Source organism: Larus michahellis, chromosome 3, assembly GCF_964199755.1.
Source record: "Larus michahellis chromosome 3, bLarMic1.1, whole genome shotgun sequence".
Taxonomy (NCBI): domain Eukaryota; kingdom Metazoa; phylum Chordata; class Aves; order Charadriiformes; family Laridae; genus Larus; species Larus michahellis.
In genome coordinates, this window is record NC_133898.1 from 31377981 (window position 1) to 31398736 (window position 20756).

General features: G+C 41.9%; 1 protein-coding gene across 2 annotated transcripts in view; it reads left to right on the forward strand.

Annotated features, from left to right (window-relative positions):
• The window catches only part of BICRAL (BICRA like chromatin remodeling complex associated protein), a 136403-nt gene that overhangs the window by 112250 nt on the left and 3397 nt on the right, over positions 1–20756 (forward strand). For both annotated transcript variants that reach the window (XR_012586092.1, XR_012586091.1), the window contains exon 21: positions 18280–18420. The gene's annotated coding sequence lies outside the window, so the exon portion shown is untranslated. The remainder of the gene's footprint in view (positions 1–18279; positions 18421–20756) is intronic.

The following is a 20756-nucleotide window of genomic DNA, read 5'->3' on the forward strand; positions in this document are numbered from 1 at the left end:
CAATCACAGCATCTGGGTTCTTGATGTTTATCTATGGAGACCTCTGGCAAACAGGGGAGCAGTTTATAATCTCCATTCTATAAAAAAGAATTTTCCGTGGCAGATAACATCATAGCCTTCTTGATGTCAAAGGCAAGGCACTATCTGATTTTTCTTGCTGCAGGATTTTACTAATAGAAGTTAATGTAAGAAATCCACAGGAGAGTGAGAGATGGAGACAAGGTTTTCATCTACTTTGTCAAACTATCCACACATAGCCCATCATCCAAAGCAGTTATTGCTGGCTCAAATTCCTAGTCTTGTATTACATGCAATGAAACTATGATATGTTCAGAGGGTTCTCCAGCTTGAAAACACCCAGCAGCGCTACCCTGGCCTAGCTCTCATTATCTTCTGCCCTTTTTAGACTGCATCAGGGATGACAGTGGTCTTACGCTTATTAACAAGTAGGTGTGACGAAAACACAAGGCCTGCTTTCAAGCGTCCTTCCAGATGCAAGAAAAGTAATTGCCGGAAAAATGCATAACTAAATTTCCCTTAGTGAACGCGCAGATTAGCAGTTTGGTAGCAAGCCTGAAGAGACAATGCTCTTCATTATGGAGGTGTCGGAAACATGGTGCCCTCTGTTCTTGTCACCTCCCTTTGGGCACCTACATGAGTACTACTGTTAGGAGCTTTCCGTGCTTCCTGCAGTCTGTGGAGAGAGGGCTAGTGCCCATGCCTGTAAGATCTGCCTCACTTTCTGGTGGTGCCAGGACTTACAAGGAATAAATCTAAAGTTTACTTCCCAAATGCCTTCCCAAGTCATGCTTTTAATGTTTATGGAATCACTATGACTGTGTTACCACAGCAGCAATCATTTATGCCTTTGGAGCTGCCTGCCACTGCAGGGGAAATTCGGAAGAGCCTGTTTTATTTTCAAAGGAATTTGGAAACCGTCGTGCTCCATTTGAGCTCCTGGGTTTTCCGCAGAGCTCAGCGTTCAACAGGGGTATGCTGCTCTCGGCTTCTCTCTGTGGGAGCAGATGTGTGTTGAGACCCCTACAAAACTTTAAGGACTGCTGTTAGGTCCTACATTCATAAGAAACGTCTGTTGCAAAGTTCAGACTGGGTTTGTTCACAGATTTTTTGAGAGGGCTCTCAAACAAATTGCAGTTAATTTATACTTTTGAACAGGAACTGTGTGGGATTCAGTAATTTTGTGGGATTTTCAGATTTTTGAAATTTGGCTAGCTTTCTGTTTGCTTCTGTGTGCGGATCCATGCAGGCATGAGGTTCATAGATACGAAGCTATGAAAGCTGCAGCTTAAGGAATTGTTTTCATCAGCCCTTGAGAATGGAGACTTCCAGTCTGGCATACTTATATTGCATAACGTACTTCACATTGCACTCAGTCTTTCCAAAATACCATCTCCTGGAGTGTATGCTTGAATAAAAACGCTCTCCAGACTCATTCAGTTTCTAGGAACATCTTATTGGAAAAATTGTTGGGTTTTTTTCCTCCTAATGAAACCAATGCAATGAAGCACTGAATGGGAGAAAGATATTAATGAACAAATCCTCTAGAAGTAATGGCTCAGGAGAAATGTCCATGCCAGCAGGATGCAGGAATGCCTCCTAGATACACTGAACCTGGTATGTGCAACTGTGTTTACATAGCAAATCAAAGAAGATTAGCTTCTATACACAAGGTCCAAGGAGATCTGAACCAGGGGAGTTATACTTACTTGAAGGTACAGTGAACTTTTTATGATCAAAGATTACTTTGGGGCCTTTCCCACAGATCAAACTCTTAGCCTCAGCTTGAGATATAGGTTGAGATAAAATTGATTCCAATGTTACAACGTTCCAATGTCTGAAACCTTTTTAGTTCATGTAAATATGCGTCGTTCCTCTGCTTTTGTCCTAGTATCGATAGTATTCATTTTGCCATCGAAAGAATGGTTATGACTTTATTTTGAAGCCGGAGTATTGGATGCAAGTTTACAAAAGCGAGTGCTTACTTGCAAAGTATACTTAGATGTAAGTCTTGCAATTTCTTGTATTCTGGAAATGCTTTACAGGGAAGTCCCACTGAAAGAAGGTCACCATCAGCAGTAAGATTCTGGTGCTGATGTAGCTTTATCTCAGAGAGAGAGAAAAGCCAGGCAATAAAATGGGATTATCAGTGGAAATGAAAACATTTAAAGGAGTGAAGCATAAGAATAAACAGTCTCTCTCACACGCCCACAAAAGAGAATCTTTCAACTGGGGCTTCAGATAAGGAAACGTTTCCACTAGAGGTGCAATTAGAAGAAATAATTGGGTCAGTTGAACTCTGGGTCAGTTGACCCTGGGCCTCTTTGTGGCACAAGTCTGATTCTGCCCTGAGCAGGAGCAGAGCAGGGAATGTGACTATACACAATCCTCCTGGAGACCAGATTCATCGCTTTCTGAGTCCAAATGCCACAGGTTGAAGCACTGACTCGTAATATCGCCAAACACTGGGGGAGCTAAGATCCAGATCTGGGTGGGGATCTACGCAGCGTGATCTGGATCCCCTTTATCCCTTAGGGCACTGTAGCATGCTGTCACACTTTTGCTTTCCCTTGTTGCAGTTACTTATTTGTGAGTCATACAATTCTGTCAGCTCACAGCCCGGTTTCTTCTCTCCTGATAAAGTATGAGAATAGTGATTAATGTCTTATGTTTTGTTGTGCCATGAGTTGCCATGGGAACGAGCTCGAGGCTGCAAATCTAATGAAGTATCCTATCTTGTGGAACAAAGGAAAGCGGGAAGCGATGGTACTGTGGGCAAGAAGCCTTATGTGAAAGTCTGTTGTCTGAGATCAGTTTAGGTCAGTCTGGCTGTCCCGGTACTTCCTATCTTGTCTTTCAGTGCATCAGGAAATCTTACTAGAACTTGGTCTGATTAGGAATTATTCATTACTTAAATATGGACATTAGAATCTAATTTCCTATATGCTTTTTAAAATAATGGCTGTGGAATTTGTGTTGTTTATTGACTGAAAGTTTTTTTACTTGCAGAAAAAGGAAGAAAATATACCCAAAAGCAAAAATATATGGTGCAAAAATTCAAGAACTGCTGAGAAAAATGCCAACACCTTCCTTTCTAGCCCAGGATACATAGTCCATGCTCTGTAGCGTGTGCACTGAGAGGAGTACATCCTTAACCAGAGCAATGTTAGAGTGATGCTTTCATCGTTAGACTGTCGGAACAGCTGGTTATCTGCAGTGTAGGAACTTCCCGGGGCAAGGGTTGTATCTTGACCTTTGTGTTTTATAGCCAGTGGTCCTCACCTCCTTCACCTCTAATATGCTTCAAAATTATACAGGATTTTGCAGACTGGAAGAAACATCTCATTCTGCACAAAGTTATTAGAAAGGGTGGTGCAATCTCTGAACAACTACTATTATTGTTTCCTAGTCAGTGATACTGCCAAGTGTGTAGGAAGCTGAATTCTTCCTGTACAAGCATTTCCCATAATTTGTACCTTAATTTCTACTACGCTAAGTAAAAACACTTCCTCTCTTGGGGTGGGCTTTTTTTTTTTTTCTCTTTGGGCGTAAGAAAAGGCTGGAAAACTGTATGGATAACACCATTGCTCAGTGTTGTCCTTTTCCAGAACTCTGGTCCGCGTGGTGTGCAGGATTGTGCTGGGAATTTCCCCCCTCGCATTTGGGCCCTGCCTGCGATTTATAGGAGAAGGATGGAAGTCCTGACATTTGGAACACAGCAATGCCTCTTGCTTATTTCCCAGTAGAACTTTCGACTTAAAAGATTTAGATGCTTTTCCTTATTAAACAGAGTGAATACTTCAGTGTTTTCAACTCAAAGCCCATCAACATATCTCCATATTTTGTCAAGGGGCCCAGCTGCCAATTCTCAGTGGAAGTGCTGTTAGCAGTGGTGGTAATCCAGCATGGTGGTCTAAGAAAAGGATAGCAGCCAGACATTTGTGTTCAGGCTCCAGTTTTCTCTCTTGCATTTGGCTACAGTCACCGAAACCAAAGCTTTAAAAAAAAGTCTTTGGTTTATGATAAACAAGATGGTCACCCCGGAATTAGGATCCCCTCGCTTTTGAAAAGGTTGTCTCTTACCTTTGTGCTTGTGTTTCTTGATCTGTCAACTCTCGGCGATGCTATGTTTCTTAAAACAGACTTGTCTGTCTGGTAAACGTTTGCAATGCAATGGTTAAATCTAAGACAGTAAGTGTGCAGATGGTAGACTAGGTTATTAATTTTGGTCTGTAATTGCAAACTGAGAATAGGGTAGGAAAAGTCATACAAAACTGGATTATATATTTGAGGCTTTAATCTCTGCCATTGAATCTCCATCTCTTTCTGTCTCTTTCTTTCTCTCTTTCATTAGCACGCATGTCCCCAGAGCTCATACTCTCTGCTCTGGCTCCCAGCTCATCCCCGCTGTCACCACAGTGGCATTTGGCAGTCCCTGAGGTGAGAGAGGGAGCTGAAAGTGTGCTGTATGGTGTCCTGCAGCTCTGCCCCAACACAAAACACATTTCCCACCTACAGGACGCTTTTTTATGTCTCCCCTTTCCGAATGTTCCCTGTTTCTCTGCCCCCGCAGGACAGCACTCCCTGTCCTTTAAGAGAAGTTTTATATTCAGATTACTAATTTTAACCTGATTATTGTTTGTGAAACCAATAATTGGAAGAAGTCAGTTATTGGTTAACAGCTTTAGTGGTAAATCAGTTCCAGCAGCTTGCTGCGCTGCTGCTAGCATGAATCCACGTGCTTCTCAGCTAGAAGCTCTCGTCTCTCTCTCCTCCCCTCTCTCTGCGATCCTTTGCTGGGTCCATATGGTGCTAGGGATGTTAGCACTTCAGAGGAGTGTTTCAATATACAGTTATGATTCTAATTTTTGGCATCAGCTTTTTATTACAAGTTGATGCCTGGCTGGAGGCGTGAGAGAGTGGGAGCAGAGAGGGCTCTCGACCATGTGTGAAGCAAGGAGACGGCAGGCTGCGGTAGCAGAAATAATACAATAGCTTTTCTCTGGAGCATGAAAATGGGGTCTGGAGCAATCCCCTTGGCCCTTAATCTCTTGCTAATCGATATCTGTTGCTAACCCTGGCGTTTATAGCAGGGACCATGACAGTTTTGCTGGGAGGAAGGGTCAGGATTTCAACTACAATAAAAGTTGCAACTCAGGTTAGTAGCATGTAAAGTTTTTTTGTCTGACATGGGCGCATAAAGTATGAAATACAAAGCTCTGTTTGAAGATAAGACCAATTCTAGGTACCGGTGCTCATTTTCTATATTGTCTTCAGTTTGCTTTTCATGTAGGTCTAAAAATATAATGAAAATGTAAGCAGATGTGTTTCTATGATAATACAGAATAAGCTCCTGATATGGAACAATTTGGTTTGTATTTTATATTAGGCAGAAGTTGGTACTTATAAATAAGATCAGCAAATGCAACCATATTTCCAGATAAAACCAGTAATAATTGTAAGAGATTGTGTGAAATTATTAGTAAATAGCAAAGAAGCAGAGTAGTATCCTCTGATTAGCAATTACAAAACTTAGAGATACAAAATTAAAACTAAACTCAAAAAGGAATGAAAAGATGTTAAGGATGGACATCCTAGAATGGTTTAGGTTGGAAGGGACCTTAAAGATCATCCAGTTCCAACCCCCCTGCCATGGGCAGGGACACCTCCCACTAGACCAGGCTGCTCAAAGCCCCATCCAGCCTGGCCTTGAACACTTCCAGGGATGGGGCATCCACAGCTTCCCTGGGCAACCTGGGCCAGTGTCTCACCACCCTCACAGTAAAGAATTTCTTCCTAATTTCTCATCTAAATCTGCCCTCTTTCAGTTTAAAACCATTACTCCTTGTCCTATCGCTACACTCTCTGATAACGTGTCCCTCCCCATCTCTCCTGTAGGCCCCCTTTTAGGTACTGGAAGGCTGCTGTAAGGTCTCCCCGGAGCCTTCTTTTCTCCAGGCTGAACAACCCCAACTCTCAGCCTGTCTTCATAGCAGAGGTGCTACGCTCAGGTTTAGGCTCTGTCCTGAAGTGATCTTGTTGTAGTAGCCTTATAATATCAGACCTTACCACACGCACAATACCGCACACAGCTCTCCCTAATGAAGGACTGATATACCATGGTTGGTGGGAAAACCAGAGTAACAGAGATTGCCTAGGGCACAAAGGGGGCAAAAGCATCAGCCTGACCTAGCAGGGAGCCAGGTCTGATCCAGCTGAAATTGTTAATTCTAGTCCAAAACCAGCCCTACTAAGCATAACCCGGGCACTTTGTCATTATGTGGATCCCTGTGTACCATGTTGCCCTGTGCTCTGGGTCATGCTGGGCTTATAAATAATAAGAACGAGAGCAGCCCTGTTGTGTGGGCTGAGGCAAAGAGCACAGGTATGCCCTGAGGAGGTGGTTGAGGGCTGTAGCATGCTGTGAAGCAGGCAGACAGAGGCTCCTGATGGGCAATACTGGAGATCAGGGGTTCCCAGCACGGTGCAGGTGTGAGGTGTGTGGGTGTTTTGTATCTTACTCTCAGGTGCTTGTACCTCCTCACAAACTATGCAGGGAGCCACGATGCCTTAAATGAGGGTTAGAGACCCCACTTAGGAGTCAGGAGTGAGGTAGACTGCATGATCTTGTGTATTGCACTTGCCCGTAAGAGAAATCTTTGTGGTCTGTAAAACTTCGGAAGAGTTTTGGGCCTTCCTGAAAGTAGTTAAGGAACAAAGGAGTGTATGGAGTCCTTCTGAAGGAGAAAAGGATGAGAGTATTCCATGGAGACGTATTAAAGTCAATCCAAAGTGAACTGGTGACTTTACAACCCTCAAGCAAAGTACCCCAGGTCGTTTGTTTTATACAACAGCATCATGTATGAAATATGAAAATGTGTACATGACCTTCTTTTAAACTGCTGTGATTTATTGCTGCCAGAACCATGAGGGAATCAAGACGAGCTTATGAAGAAATCAATGTTATGTGGGATTGCAAAATGATGCTAGGTCTGACGAATCCTTTCCGAAGCCCTTTAACCCCAAGAAATCTGCTGCTTTACTCAGATGTTGCAGAGCGGATATCTCATCCACTCTGATTCCAAAAAGCCTTAGGTCTCTAAATGTTTTTCAGGAAGGTGATGTTTGGCTTTTTTTAGTATTAATGTTTGTGTTTCATGCAGTCTTCTGCATGCACTTAGGTTTTGTTGTCATAATGTCTTTTCGTTGCTGAGAAACTTGAATGACGCTGGTTTTATTTTCTTTGGCAGCATAAAACATCCCATTTTTTTCAGATTATTCAGTAATCTCCATTTGCCTTGCTCTGCTAAACATGCTTTAATTTAAAAGCTACTGTGTTCTTTCATATTTGTAATTTGACGTGTGCTTCTCCCATTTTCCCTAGCCTTCTCAATACTTCTGTAGCGCAGCTGCTGTCTTCAGATTATAGTTCTGAAGCAGGAGAGAAATACTGGGGAGAACCAAAATTTTTTATTTGTTTTCTTCAGAAGATACTGTTAATCTGCTGAAGCAAGAAAAGTCTTTGAGCTGAGAAATGGGTTAGCACAGCCTACAAATCATAATACAATTACTTGTGTTTGGGAAGGTGCCATAGCATGACGTATGATTTTCATTGCCTATTGGTGTTTCCTACAGTATAGGAGTAAATCTGTCTGATATTTACAACTCGGGTTTCTTTCTCTCCTTTTCTCTGTGTGCTTTTGTGAAGAATTAGTGCATCAAGTAGCATACCTGAAACCTGAGATACCTCAAGCAGGTGTTGTTTTCCAAAAATATTGAGGTCTCGATCTGAAGCCTGCTGGGTCATTCGAAGCAGGGGCCCAAAATCGCAGATTACTTTCAAAAATCTTTAATGGGTTTTGACCTAAGTGGAATTTTGACCTATTCAAGAACTAGCTTATACACAGGTATTGTGGTACGTGAACCGTCAAATGTCTCTGACCTCTTGGTAAAGCAATTAAGTGGTCTGCTTTGCACCGTGCAGAGCTAACCTTTGTGGAGGTTGTCTGTACAACCTTTGGGAATGTGAGCAGGTAGTATGTCCTCATTAGGTATGATGGAAAGTCCCCATCAGACAGATGTAACACACGTAGTGGGTGTCTCAGAGTGCAGTGACATGGCAGGTATGCCACCAGGGGGATGTGCTGCAGCCTCAGCACAGCAGTGTGCTGCTGTAAGGCTTCCTGGGATCAGACCTCCTTCCAACCCGTTGAGCCACAGTCATACTCCACTGCTGTGCTTCACCCATCCTCAAAACCCACTGGCATTTGGGGTCAGTTGGTGGCAGTAGTCTACATGGCCCTGTGCCAAACTAGACTCTCGTTTTCTCCTCGCTGGGGCCATCAAAACATGATGAGGCTTTATTAGACTTGACTTGGGAGTTTCGGTGGCTTCTTCTCAGGTCTCCTACATCTGCCATGGAAAATTCTCTGTTGCTACAGAGTCCTCCACTGTAGGGCTGTGAGAGCAGGAGAGTGCTCCCCCACAGCCCCAATGATGTCTGCTTATGATAATGTTCCTACCAGAGATGCTGGCTGAGAGCCTTGCCAATGAAACTGTCTTCGGTAGCATGTTTCTCTTCTTACTAGAAGGGGAGGAGGGTGACATTTCTTTCCCTGAAGCTTCTGGCCGTAGGGCTTAGAGTAGGCAGAGTTTCCTTTGCTTCTGGTAAAAAATAGTCAAGATTATGTATGACAGGGCTGTGTCCTGTATGGATCATGTGAATTCTTTATGCGTCTTAGCCTGAGGTAAGTCTGGCCTGACTCACCATGACTTTGTGGCTGTGTATGACAGGCAGGGATTTCTTGTTCTCAAAAAAAAAAAAAAAAAAAAAAAAAAGAATAATTAGGAAAACTGTGCTCAGACAAGATAAATCATTCTAGTAAAATTTTCCAATGTTTTGATGAAAAATCAGTAATGTTTATTTTATTATTAGTGCCATGTGTTATTGTTATTACCATCATTTTCAGTCAAACCTGCGAGTTTATTTTCAGCCTTATTTTCAGATGAAAGTTTTTGCCCTAGGACCTTGATTGGAAATGATTTTTTTTTTTTTTCTTTGGGCCTGGTTTGGCAATGCATTGTCTTTCAATAGGCATGAAATCAGCTCAGGAGGTGCTTGGTTCAAGCGTCAGGATTTCGGGACAGGCCTTAGAGTAGAGGAGTTGCTCGGGAGGTCATATTTTGCGTCTTCTCCCCCTGCTCCCATGTTCTGCTCGTGTGAACAGAGCAATTGGTGCTGAGGAGCTGGTGTCCGCATGAAGAACACTTCAGGTGCTCTACCTTGAACTATTTCTAATCTGGTCCTGTAGGCTGCATATCCGTAACTGGTTGGAGTGCAGTAGGTGCACTGCTGGAGCAGATCTTCCAGTTTAGTTTCATAATCCAGTTTGTGAGCCCTAAGGCTGTTTGAAGTGCAAACCAAATCATGGTAAGTGGGATGATAAGGACATTTTCTTCAAAAGCTTACTGCTGATTTGAGACAGAAAGCGAATGTGAGCGCACTTGCTTTATTTCTTGTGCTCAGTGATTCCTGACACGTTACCCTCTATGTAAATATCCCTGACATGGTTAAATCATCAGAAATGCAGCCATACTCTTACGCAAACTTAAGCATTATGGGCCTTTATACAGTAAAAAAAGAAAAAAAATAACCTAGTATTTTAAGAAATCCTGTGCAATGTGCGTTAAAAGTGTGTGAATGGCTGTCCTCTCTGTGTTTCAGATAATTGGTAAGTCATCTGGAGCAAATATCTTGTGTGCTGATAAAACATAATCGTTTTTATCAGTTCAAACTGTGGACTAATTGTCACACATTCAGTGGCCTTCAGCAGGAATTTTTTCAAAGCCACATGCTATCTACGGTGTCAGCTACTTTTTTTACCTGGTCTGGATTCTCTTCCACTTACATTACACCCTCACTTCTATGTAAACTCTGCTTCTGCTCTGTTTTGGCTTATCACCTGCAAAGTAGTCACCTACCTTCTGAAATAAAAGCACCGATGGTAACAGTGTGATGTGTCTATCCACCGCAGCCCAAATTCAGTTTAGGAGTAAAAGGTGTCCTGTTAAATTCAGGTTTATCTTCATCTGTCAGTCACCAGTGTAAGTAGAGCTACAAATCCAAAGATTGTAGTACTATATTAGCCATATTTTTCTACCCCTGTATGTTTATAAGAAAACTATGGTCTAGCCTGTTTGGATGTTTCTAGTATGTTAAATATATGCAACAAACAACCATTAACGAGTTTTAAAACTGTGATGCTTATTCAGTGCTCTTGAATGTGAGCCAACATTAATTCAAGCTCAGTTGATCCTAATAAGTAACTAAGACCCCATTTCATAAACATGCAATTCTAGCTTGTTATTTCTGGCTCTGCCATTAGGCAAAATTCTCTACCCTCAGAACGACAGAATTGAGGGATTAGGGATAAACTGAAAATCGTGAATAATTCACAATTTTTTCCCTCCTCTTTTCCCTACCAAAGGCAACTCTAGAGGGGGTCAGTAACTGCTCTCAGTTATACACCCTTTATTCTGTGAGTTATGCACACGAGTGTGACCTGCCAGGGGAATGGGATTTGCTCATATGAGTGGAGTCTGTGGGATCGGATGTAATATCTGATACTTTCTATTATCATCATAGGATCACTAGGACAAAGCACCAATGCCTGCACTGAAAGCTTCTACTTACACTTAGCTATCCTGAACAGGGATCTTTGGTGTCTCCCTGTTGTATGTTGTCCCAATACATATTTCTTTTCAAAAGAAATCTATGACATTTCAAAAGAATCTATTACATTTCTTGCTAAGATGCAATCAGTGTAATTTCTTACGCTGGTCCTTCAGATAATCTGGAACATGTGTTATGCTTGTTCCTTAAATAGATTTTCTCTTCTACTTCTCTGATTTTGAAGAAAGATATTTTATGAAGGTCTCATGGAGAAGGAGAAAGTTTGCGGAAAATTATCAGGAGATGCATTTTATTACATAAAATCCAGTGATGTAGGACTTCAGATTAAAACAACAAAGACTGAAAAACAATGTATTTCTCAGTAGAGACATTTCTTAGTCAACCTTTGTCTCTACTGTGCCACTGGATATCTCATGCAGCTGTAGAATATAGGTTTAGGACTGTCCTTTTTTGTGTTTGTACAGTGCCCAGTCACTGGTGTCTTTGGGTCTCTGAGCTTCTAGGCATGATGGTGGTATGGAGGAAAGTAAGAGGTAAGGATATATTTCACCTCTCTCCTGCAGTGAGAATTGCTTGCTTGCATTCATAAGGTCTGTGTTGCTAACATACTCCTTTTTGCTCAAACTCCAAGCCTTCTGGCCTTCTGGCTGATGCTGCAGTGTTCATGTAAAGCTGTTGCATTGTTGCAGCATTATGCCAAAATTTTAAAAAAGAACTCTAGTTAAATTAAAAATTAGGGTACTAGTGGCCTTATAGACTTGCTGTCTTCTTTATTCAGTGTCAGTGAATGGCTGTGCTGTTTGGCAGCGCTCATTAATTTTTCTCAAGCGGTTGCTGATGTCGTTATTGTTCTGGGCTTTCTTTTTTCTTCATGTGCAATTGTTATTTTTATCAAAGCATGTGGGGAGAACGCTGTGCACACAGCTGTGTGAGGAACGAATTCAGAAAAGGCCAAGTCAGTTTATAGGAGAAATCAGGTGTATTGCCATCAAGTTTTGGGTCAGTAGCAGGGCACCAAGTGACTTAGCTTTCTTAAAAAACATACTAAGGCTTTTAATTTCTGAACAGAACACGGGAATGCATGCAACCCACAGAGACTGGAGTCTCTCCAGGCCTATCTAACATAATGAGAGAATTCTTTGTGAAATGCATAAAAAGATGACATTTTAGTGGTGAGTGAAAATATTTGATTACTTTTTCCATAACCTAAAATAATTGGAATGTTCTTTTGCAATCCTGTTCCCGGTGAGGACTCAGAATGTGTAACCTCACCATATATCTACCTCAGAGACATCTCTAGGGCAGCATGGTGATACGGAAAAAATGGGTTGAAAAGTCTTTTTTAAGCCCCAAGGAAAAGTTACAGGCATATTCATCTGGGAAAATATCCAGAAGATGAATTCAGAGTCATGACCACAAGTCTGAGGAGAGGAAGGATGGTCTGGGCAAGGTTTGGTGAGCACTGCGGTGGTCAGCGAGATAAGGGTGTGCGTCTGGAGCAGTCTGGCGTGTCTGTGCAGCCGTTGGCAGAAGGGGAGAAGGGGCACACTGCTGGCTGGCACCTGGAGGCAGGGCAGCACAACCTTGGTCTGGTGCACCCTGCTCCCTGCCACCGTCCTAAGGAGGTCCGCATGTGTGCTGAGCTCTCCTGGGGCTGGTATGGTTTCTTCTCAAGTTTGGAAACAGAGGTCTCGTCCCTGTGGGTGATAGGCAGGGTCTGTCTGTGCCAGTTTAGTGACAGATCCCTGGTTGGCTTGCCCCTGTGGCCTTACAGGGTTGATGCTAGAAGGATGGTGTTTTCCCAAGGAGTTTTTACAGTGAAGGGTGGACAAACAGAAAGGAATAAAATTGTACTTGCTCCTGGTTGAGGGCTGAAATGGCTACAAGACTTTGTGATCTGTCTTACTTCTGACAATCATTAGTATTTATTGGTGCATGAGGAGCAAGTGAATAATACAGAAGGGGTTTAGGCACTTTGCAGCGCAGAGGAGGTTTTTAACAACATCTAACATCTCTGGCTAGCATGAGTGGTGGGTTAGCGTGGTCTTTCACAGCAAAGCTTATTTGGTAGGTTGAGAGGCATGATTTAGCATTTCAGCAGTGGTAAAGAACAGTTAAAATCTGTCAAATTGGTCCTTGGCATTCAGGACATGTATGCTTCTGCAGCAATTGGAGCATTCCTAGGTACAGTGCTGGGTATGTGTATACAATGCGTGTATTTGGGGTATGGAGGCACTGAGCAGTTCTGACACAAGGCATAGCCAACCACGGAAGAAAAGCATAGTCTCTGCTCTGTGGAAATGGCAACTGGACATTCAGGAGGAATCTCATGGGTTGAGATTCCCAATACACTGAGAGCTGAATTGGCATAGGAAACAGGAATAGACAGGCATTGGGCGATATCTCTTTGAACAGCTTGGGATTGCTTTAAAGGTAGACCCAATCTTTCTGCCCCCAGTAACGTCATACCTCTGCTAGCAGAGGACTATGTATATTTAGTTGCTGAGGACAGAGAATGTATTGCCCAGCATGCTCTTTTACCACACTGTTCGTGGATAGTTCTTTCATATTTTATACTGCGTGAACACAGAAAGACCGTTTCTCCGAGAGTGGTTCGCAACTGGACTGTGTTGACACAGCATTTCATGAGGACGCAGAATACCCCGAGTGGCTGTTTCTAATGTAAAAACATTAAACCATTTAAAGCTGGACCAGTTTCATTGATGACTTGGACGATGAATAATATGGAGCAAAGGAGCTAATATCTGTAAGAGGTTGAAAGCCTGGAAAGGGATGGTAGGAGTTATAGATTGACAGAAGATGAGCCAGGCTACATCATGCCTGTTTGCCAAATTAATTATTTGTTTCAATATTTATAAAAGTGAATAGGAAACAGATGGTAGAAATAGAGATGCCTGTCAGGTTTTTGTAGTGGAGAAAGGAGAAAGAGTGAGAGGAAATCAGAATCCCACCATAAGAGGGGAACAGGAAATTAAAATGTCAGACAACTGACAAAACTGCAGGACCACACGCAAATATAAAGAGGTTTGTCTTAGGATCTCTAAAGCATTTTAAATGTAAGTCTTCTCTCTTTTGCCACCCAGAAATCAGAATAAAGATTTTAAAAAAAAAAAAAAAAAAAGGAAAAAAGAGGGAAGTCAAAACACACGCTCAGCCCAGTCTGTTAGAATACAGTATATTGAACATTTATTTGGAAATATATCTGAGTAGTTTGGAAAGGTATTACTGTAATATCCAGTAAGAAGACACAGAGGAGAGGAGAGAAGGTGGGGAGTTCCTGGCTTATGTTTTGAGTTTGGTGGTATCTACATCCTTGTCCTTGGCAGTAAGAATTCATAGTCTTTACTCTGCAAAGGCTGGGGATGTGGCAGGCAAAGGTCTTGCAGACTAGGGTTAACAGGGAACTCTGGGTTAAGTTAGTTCTCTGCAGCTGTTCCGAGCACCAGCTGATGTGGTGTGTCCTTACATTTGGCTGTGTTTACACTAGTAATTTCACCTGAGGTGCAAGATACGAGAGATGGGGGTAAGGGAGTACTGCTGGGTAGAGGCAGCTTTACAGTAAAAGTTACACCTAGAACGTTAGAGTGGAGGAGGAGGAAAATAAGGGGTAAAAGGATAGGAAGCTTTCATGTTGAACAGATTTGGTGGAAATATTCCAGGTGTGGCAGGGATCCTGAATCCATGTGGGGTTCTGATAGTGCCCCTCCAACCAGCACGCAGCAGTGTATTCTCCATGCCCGTCAGTAGAAGACAGTCCTGAAATGCCAAGTTGCTCTTTGCAGAAATCTATTTGTGCTGCATCATTGTCTGAAACAGCTGAATTTGGAATGAGGTTGTGAATCCAGATAGGGTTACTGGTCTCTTCTCCTCTCAGAATTGCTTCTGGTTTTCAGTATCCATGGGAGCACAGGGAGATATGTGCTTTGTCCGGCACCCTTCCCAGCTGGAGAGGGTTTGCGGCCGCTCTAATAATCTCTACTTCTTTAGCTGCCCCTTGCTTATGTCTCTTCATATTCAGCAATCATCACTGAATAAGGGCTGTCTGCTGACCTTTCCTTCAACACTAAATTCTGAGCCAACTGTGCTGCTCTGCTGAGATATGGATGTTTTTCTTTCTGTCTGTCTTGTGGTAGGGTTTTGTATGTCTCACTTTGACTTTGGCCAAGTGCCTCAGAGCCTATGGACTCTGAATGCCTTATTTGTATAAAAATGTAGGCTTTTCAGTTGGCTTGACCTCCCAGTAAGTTTCCTACTCTCCTTTGACCTTGTTTCTGCCTTGCCGGTCTTTGTATTAAGCTTTTTTCTCTCTTTCACATGTAAGAGTTCACCGATTCCTCTTCCTTCCCCAATAAAAAGAAGAGAAAATTTTAGTAGCAGCTGCTAATTGTGCCCCAGTCCTTCTGCTGGTGTGTGACGTTCATCTCGGGAATAAGACACTTGCAAGTTCCCATTCACACCAGGTCAGCAGATGCTGCTGCTGAGGGTTGTATTGAAACTTGTAAAATAGCTTACTTAATCACGAGTATGGCCTGCCCCATAGAGCTATTGCCCGCTCCATTTTAGCATTAGCTGGCAAATTCAGCCCTTCGCAAGCAGGATCTGTAGACACTCCCTGAGAAACAGTCTATTGTATCTTCATGTTTCAGGAGCAGACTTTTCAGGTCAGTATTGGTGAATATAACTGCAGTTTTGGAAGCAAATGCTAGTCCATCAGTTGGATCAACGGGATCAAGATTAAACCCTTTAGATGAAATGTAGACCACAGCCCACCAGTAAAATGACATTTTATGCAATCAGCTCTTCCTCCAGTTAGCAACTGGTAAACCACAAAAACAAAGTCAGGAGCAAAACCTGGCCCGGTGGAGTCCTTGGTCAATGTCAATAAGGTGCCTGCCAAGAAGATGGATTTTGTGATTTCCTCTCTATTGGCTTTCAAAAGGAGATGTGTTGGAGGAAGAGAAGAAGTGAGAATGCAAATCAATGGTGCAGCAGTTCAGGGTCAAGCGGAGTGTCGGATGGACCCGTTCTTTATTTGTCTGATGGCATAAAGTGGGAGCTTTCCATAAATGCATGTCTCTATATGGCATTCGTTGTAAGCAGATAGTGTCGAAGCAGCAAATAGATTTGGTTTTAGCTGGATACTAGAAGGAGGAGTTAGCATTTTTCCTGTTTGCTTTTCTCACTTCTTCCAAACACTGTGAACTTTAGCAGGTGCCTCCTTTGGCAGATGGATATCTCAGGAACTTAATGTTTTCCAAAAGACCTGAACTGAACTTGCCTGAACTTTTCAACTTGTTTGAAATTACCATTTAGGAATAAGGGACATTCAGGTGTGGGATGTGACTAGGAGTCAGTGTCTTTGCTGATCACTGAGTGAGATCAGACTCCCCCTTGAAGCAGGGTATGAAGGATTTTTTTGTACAATTTTAATCTACTTTTCCTTTGACACTACTTCCATTAAAGCTAGATCTAAATTCATCTCAGGTGCTACTCCAAATATGCGTTGTATTTGGTCCATTAAATTTGTGACTTAAAAGCTAAAAAGAAGACATACATGTTACAGAAATGTTGCCTGTGACTGACTGGAGAGGAAAAAGAGTCGAATCCCTTGTCCCAGCATGTTCATCTCTGTGGGCTTTTCCCCTTATCCTTTATTTTTTCAAGGATCTGACTAAAGCTAAAGGCCAGCCTGGAATAAATCTTGAAGATATTGTCTTCCTTTCCTCTCCACTTCACTGAAGCCTGAAATGTGTTGTCCTGCCTGTCCCCCCACCATTGCGCTCGCACAGGGCTACAGTTACTCACAGAAGGTTGTCACTGTGATGGATAGGAGTGACGTGACTCAGGCTCAGTCCTGCGGAGGAGAAACGCACTGTTGGACGGGGAAGGAGAAGGATCAGCATCAGCACAATATCCCAGGAACTGATGTCTTTTTCAGAGTTACGCTCATCTGTCCTCTTAAAGCATGCCTTTCATAATGCTTCCTTCACCTGCAAGCCTTGCAAAACCCAGCCTCTGGTGGGCTGCTTCCCTTTGCACCGGTCCCCATCTTACCACACAGCCGCTGCTGTCTGTGTGGTCTTTGAAATTCACAGGGCTTGGTGGCAACCAGTAGGGAGGGAAAATAACGTGTTTTATTTATTTAGAGTCAAGCACAGTTTAAACTCCATTCTAAATAAATAAAAACTCTTAGCCAGATCTATATAAATAAAAAAGCAGATTTTCCCCTCTCTTTTGGCTGCTGTTGAACAGCATCAGTTTCGAGACCACACAAGGAGCTGTGTCGACAGCTCTGAAATGTGCGGTGGAGGCAAAGGTGGGAGGGGTAGGAAGGACCTTGATAACTTGCTTTGGGCTTCTAATGCACAGAGGTTCCCTGTGTACATAAAGGAGCCAGCCTGACTGTGGTGGGTTAAAAGGCTAGAAGAAAACTGGGGGCATCTTATGTCTTGAACAGAGGAAAAATTGTATAAAAGACCAGTTTTCCTTCAGATTGTTCATCCACTCTACCGAGTCATCTGTGTGAGTGGTAGGATTAGTTGGCACGGCTGAGGACTACTATCTCAGTCTTTTGGTATAGCCTAGAGGTGATAGAGCACCCATAAAAGTGGTGATTTGAGGAAGAAACACTTTATTCTTAGGAGGCTGATCACATTTGGCCTTTGAGAGTTGAGTCTGCATTACACGAAGGTTCCCACTTTCCATCAAATGGTGCTCCCACACAGGTGCTGACAGTGCCGTGTCTCCTGTTACAACCATCACTTAGGAAAACTCCAAGCATGGTTTCATTTTCTTGGGAATGAAATGTATTACGTCTGCACAAGGTTTCAGATCTCCCTTCACTTTTTAGACCTGCCAAGCTATCAGGAAGGGTGACAAGCGGCAGCTATGTGGAGCACCTGGGTTTTGTTACTCCAGATGAGAGGTTACTCTAGGCCCTAAACAGATATCTGCTTTAAGTGGGTTCTCCTCAGGGCAGCACCCACTGATCATGGATGAGGATGGGCTGGAGGACATGGTTCTGCTGGTCGCAAGATTAGGCTGAGAACAAAAAGGGCCAAATTAATAATCGTCATTTTGTGACTGGTCAGAGGCCACTACAATTATGACAAAAAAAATCAAAGAAACGCTCTTGCAAAGTAAAGCTGTGCTCACAGTTCATTACCTCTTTCATATTCTGAACCTCCTTGGGCTGGCGGACAAAATGACCAACAGATGTTAGTCACATTGAGGAAAATTTTCAAAGAATAATTTTTTAAACGTGTCCTTTTATAGCTTACTTTACCCACTTTATGTATTAATTTAGAGTTATGTACGGTTATATGTCCCACAGTGCTTTTGGGTTGTCTTGTTCTGTTAGTAAAGCATCAATTCACTTTTCCCGCTTAATGGCACAGCTAGGGTCACAGCTCGTCGTAGGCAATGGTATCAGAACGTCACAAACTCCTAAATGTCTTCTCAAAACCCTCGTCCTTAAGGTAGTACATCTCAAGGCTGTATTGCACTATGGTCCAATTAGCGGTAAAATGCCATTTTTCTTTGCACAGATGAAGTCATCATCCTACTCCTACTTCTGCTGTGACAACTTGCTTCAACTGCCAAAAACCTTCAACACAGCAAATGGTCCCAGTCTCCTCAACTCAGAGATGTGAAGAGTTTCCCTCATGGCTCCAGCTGGTGGTGGTTTAGTGAGTCTTTTCCCTTGAGAACACTGCTTACCTTAATAGAAAGAGTGTAAAAGTAGCATTCAGTGTAAAAGTAGCATTCTGAAAATGCTACTTGGTGCATGAACATAGATATTGCGGCATAGGCTCACACTGACTGCCTGTATGAATTTCAAGGCCCCCCAAATTGTTCCATGCGTAGGGGATTGGATTCAATTTTTATGTGTGTGTGTATTACGGTTTCAGAAAGAGAGGCTGCGTTTTGAAAACCCGAATGTAGGAGAGCTAGGAAAGACGGTGCAAAATACTTTCAAACCTGAATTATATTGATCTTTTCCATTTTCCTCCTTAGAAAAGAAAAAAAAAAAGGGTTTTTTTAATGCTTTCTCCTCTGAAAACATAGTGTCGTTGGCAATGTACTATACGTGCAATAAACAGTTTTTCATGGTTATTAAACACCCCGGCCTTGCCTTACAATTTAACCAGGCATAAAGTCATTTATTGCATTGTATGCTGAGTTGCCGTGAAGGATATCACCTACTTATCACAGCATTCTACTTAACTCCACCAAAGAGACTCTTCATTTTCACAACAGAGAACAAAAATAATTTACCTGATTTTAAAACTCTCAATAGTTTACGGCTTCGAAGATAATTATTTAATGTGTGAGTTTTAATTATTTTCTAAAAATTGTAGCTGAGCTATTAGACCTGAAGCAGAAAGCACATGGTTCTACACCTCTTGTAATAGTGACTATGAATTATCATACTATTCGGCAAGAACGTACTTCTGGAGAAATTTTGTGCAAATTTAGAGAAAACAGCCATAAAATTACAAATACTAACAAATCTTAGTCTTGGGATTCTGAGTGAGTTGGAGCTGCTATTCAATTTTAATTATTTTACTGGAATTCAGTGTAGATGTCAGCTCTGAAACATGAAAGAAATTCCAAGGAATAAAACTAAAAGCCTATGGGAGGCTGTGTTTAAGAAGAACAAACAGAATAATCTGTTTAACTGTAGGCAGGCTAATCTGACACTGATTCTGAACAAAAATCATTAAAATCTTCTTAGGACATACAATTAGCTAAAGGTTATAAAGAAATTGTTGCCAATGAGGATAGCTTTATTTAAGTCTGCTTTTGCCAAATAACTAGATTAAATTTCAAATATTGTTGGTAAAGTTAAATGTGATGACAAGCTGCTCATTTAGCAGACTAGATTAAGATAATGAGTAGGAGATAAAACCACTCACTCTATATTGCAAGGATTAAAAATATTTTGTAAAAAAGTATCTATTAAAAGTTTATCATCGTCATCGCAAGGGTAGAAAGGGTATTCTTATTCAGGAAGTCAGCCAGGCTGATTACTAGCCCAGTGCTATTCAATTGACCCTTTTCTTCTGTTTATTTGGAAATAATTGTGAATTTATTTTTAGAAAAATATCCTGAGGTAATCACACTTTGTTCTGGTAGGACTTTTTTGCTAACCAGGTGGGACTCTTTGATAGGGTATATGTTTGGAAAAACAGGCGTTTTATCACAGACAAATGCAAGCACAAAGGTCTGTATTTAAGAGGAAGAAGTCCCTGCACGTAAGATTTGTGCATGCTAGAAATCAGCAATTTTAAAGTTCATGGTGGTCACCTAAGTTAACATGAGGTTTTAGGCTGCTTTTAGGAGGATGACTAAGGTATTGTATGAGCAGGTGAGAGAATATTTTGTAGGATTGCAGAGGTGATTATTCTCATAGATAGCACTGATGAGCTATTTATTAGAAAAGCAGGTTAATTTCTGGTGCCTGTTAGGAAAGGGGGATCATAAACCAAGGAAATATGGGAAAAAAAATTCTGGGGATGCTCTGAAGGCCTATCGATACCGTAGATCTTTATGACTCACAAGTGCACAGTGTATAATTTACATGTATAGCACATAATGTATGCCAGTATTTCTGGTACTGTAATTTTTATCTATAAATATATGTGTATTTGTATAAAGAAGTACGCACATATATATATATGTGTGTGTGTACGTTTGGGAGGTTTGTGGTAACATATCTTCTAAGTTACAATAGTGTCTGTGTAAGAATCTCAGCCATTTAAAAGAGTAAATTAATTCTTTTATTTAGCTGTTGTAATTAATCTTGCTTTACCTCACCCAATTTTTATGCTTAAAATGCAGCAGTATCTGGTGTGACTAGTATTGTGTAAACAACTATAGCTCCAGACTAGCTTCATTGATCTCAGTAGCATAACGGACAGTAGAACTCGGACCTCTAAAATTTAATGTCAGTCCTAAAATGATTTTAAAAGGTATTTATATATCTTCTCCTCCTCAGCACTGCTTGTAACCTGAGAGCGTC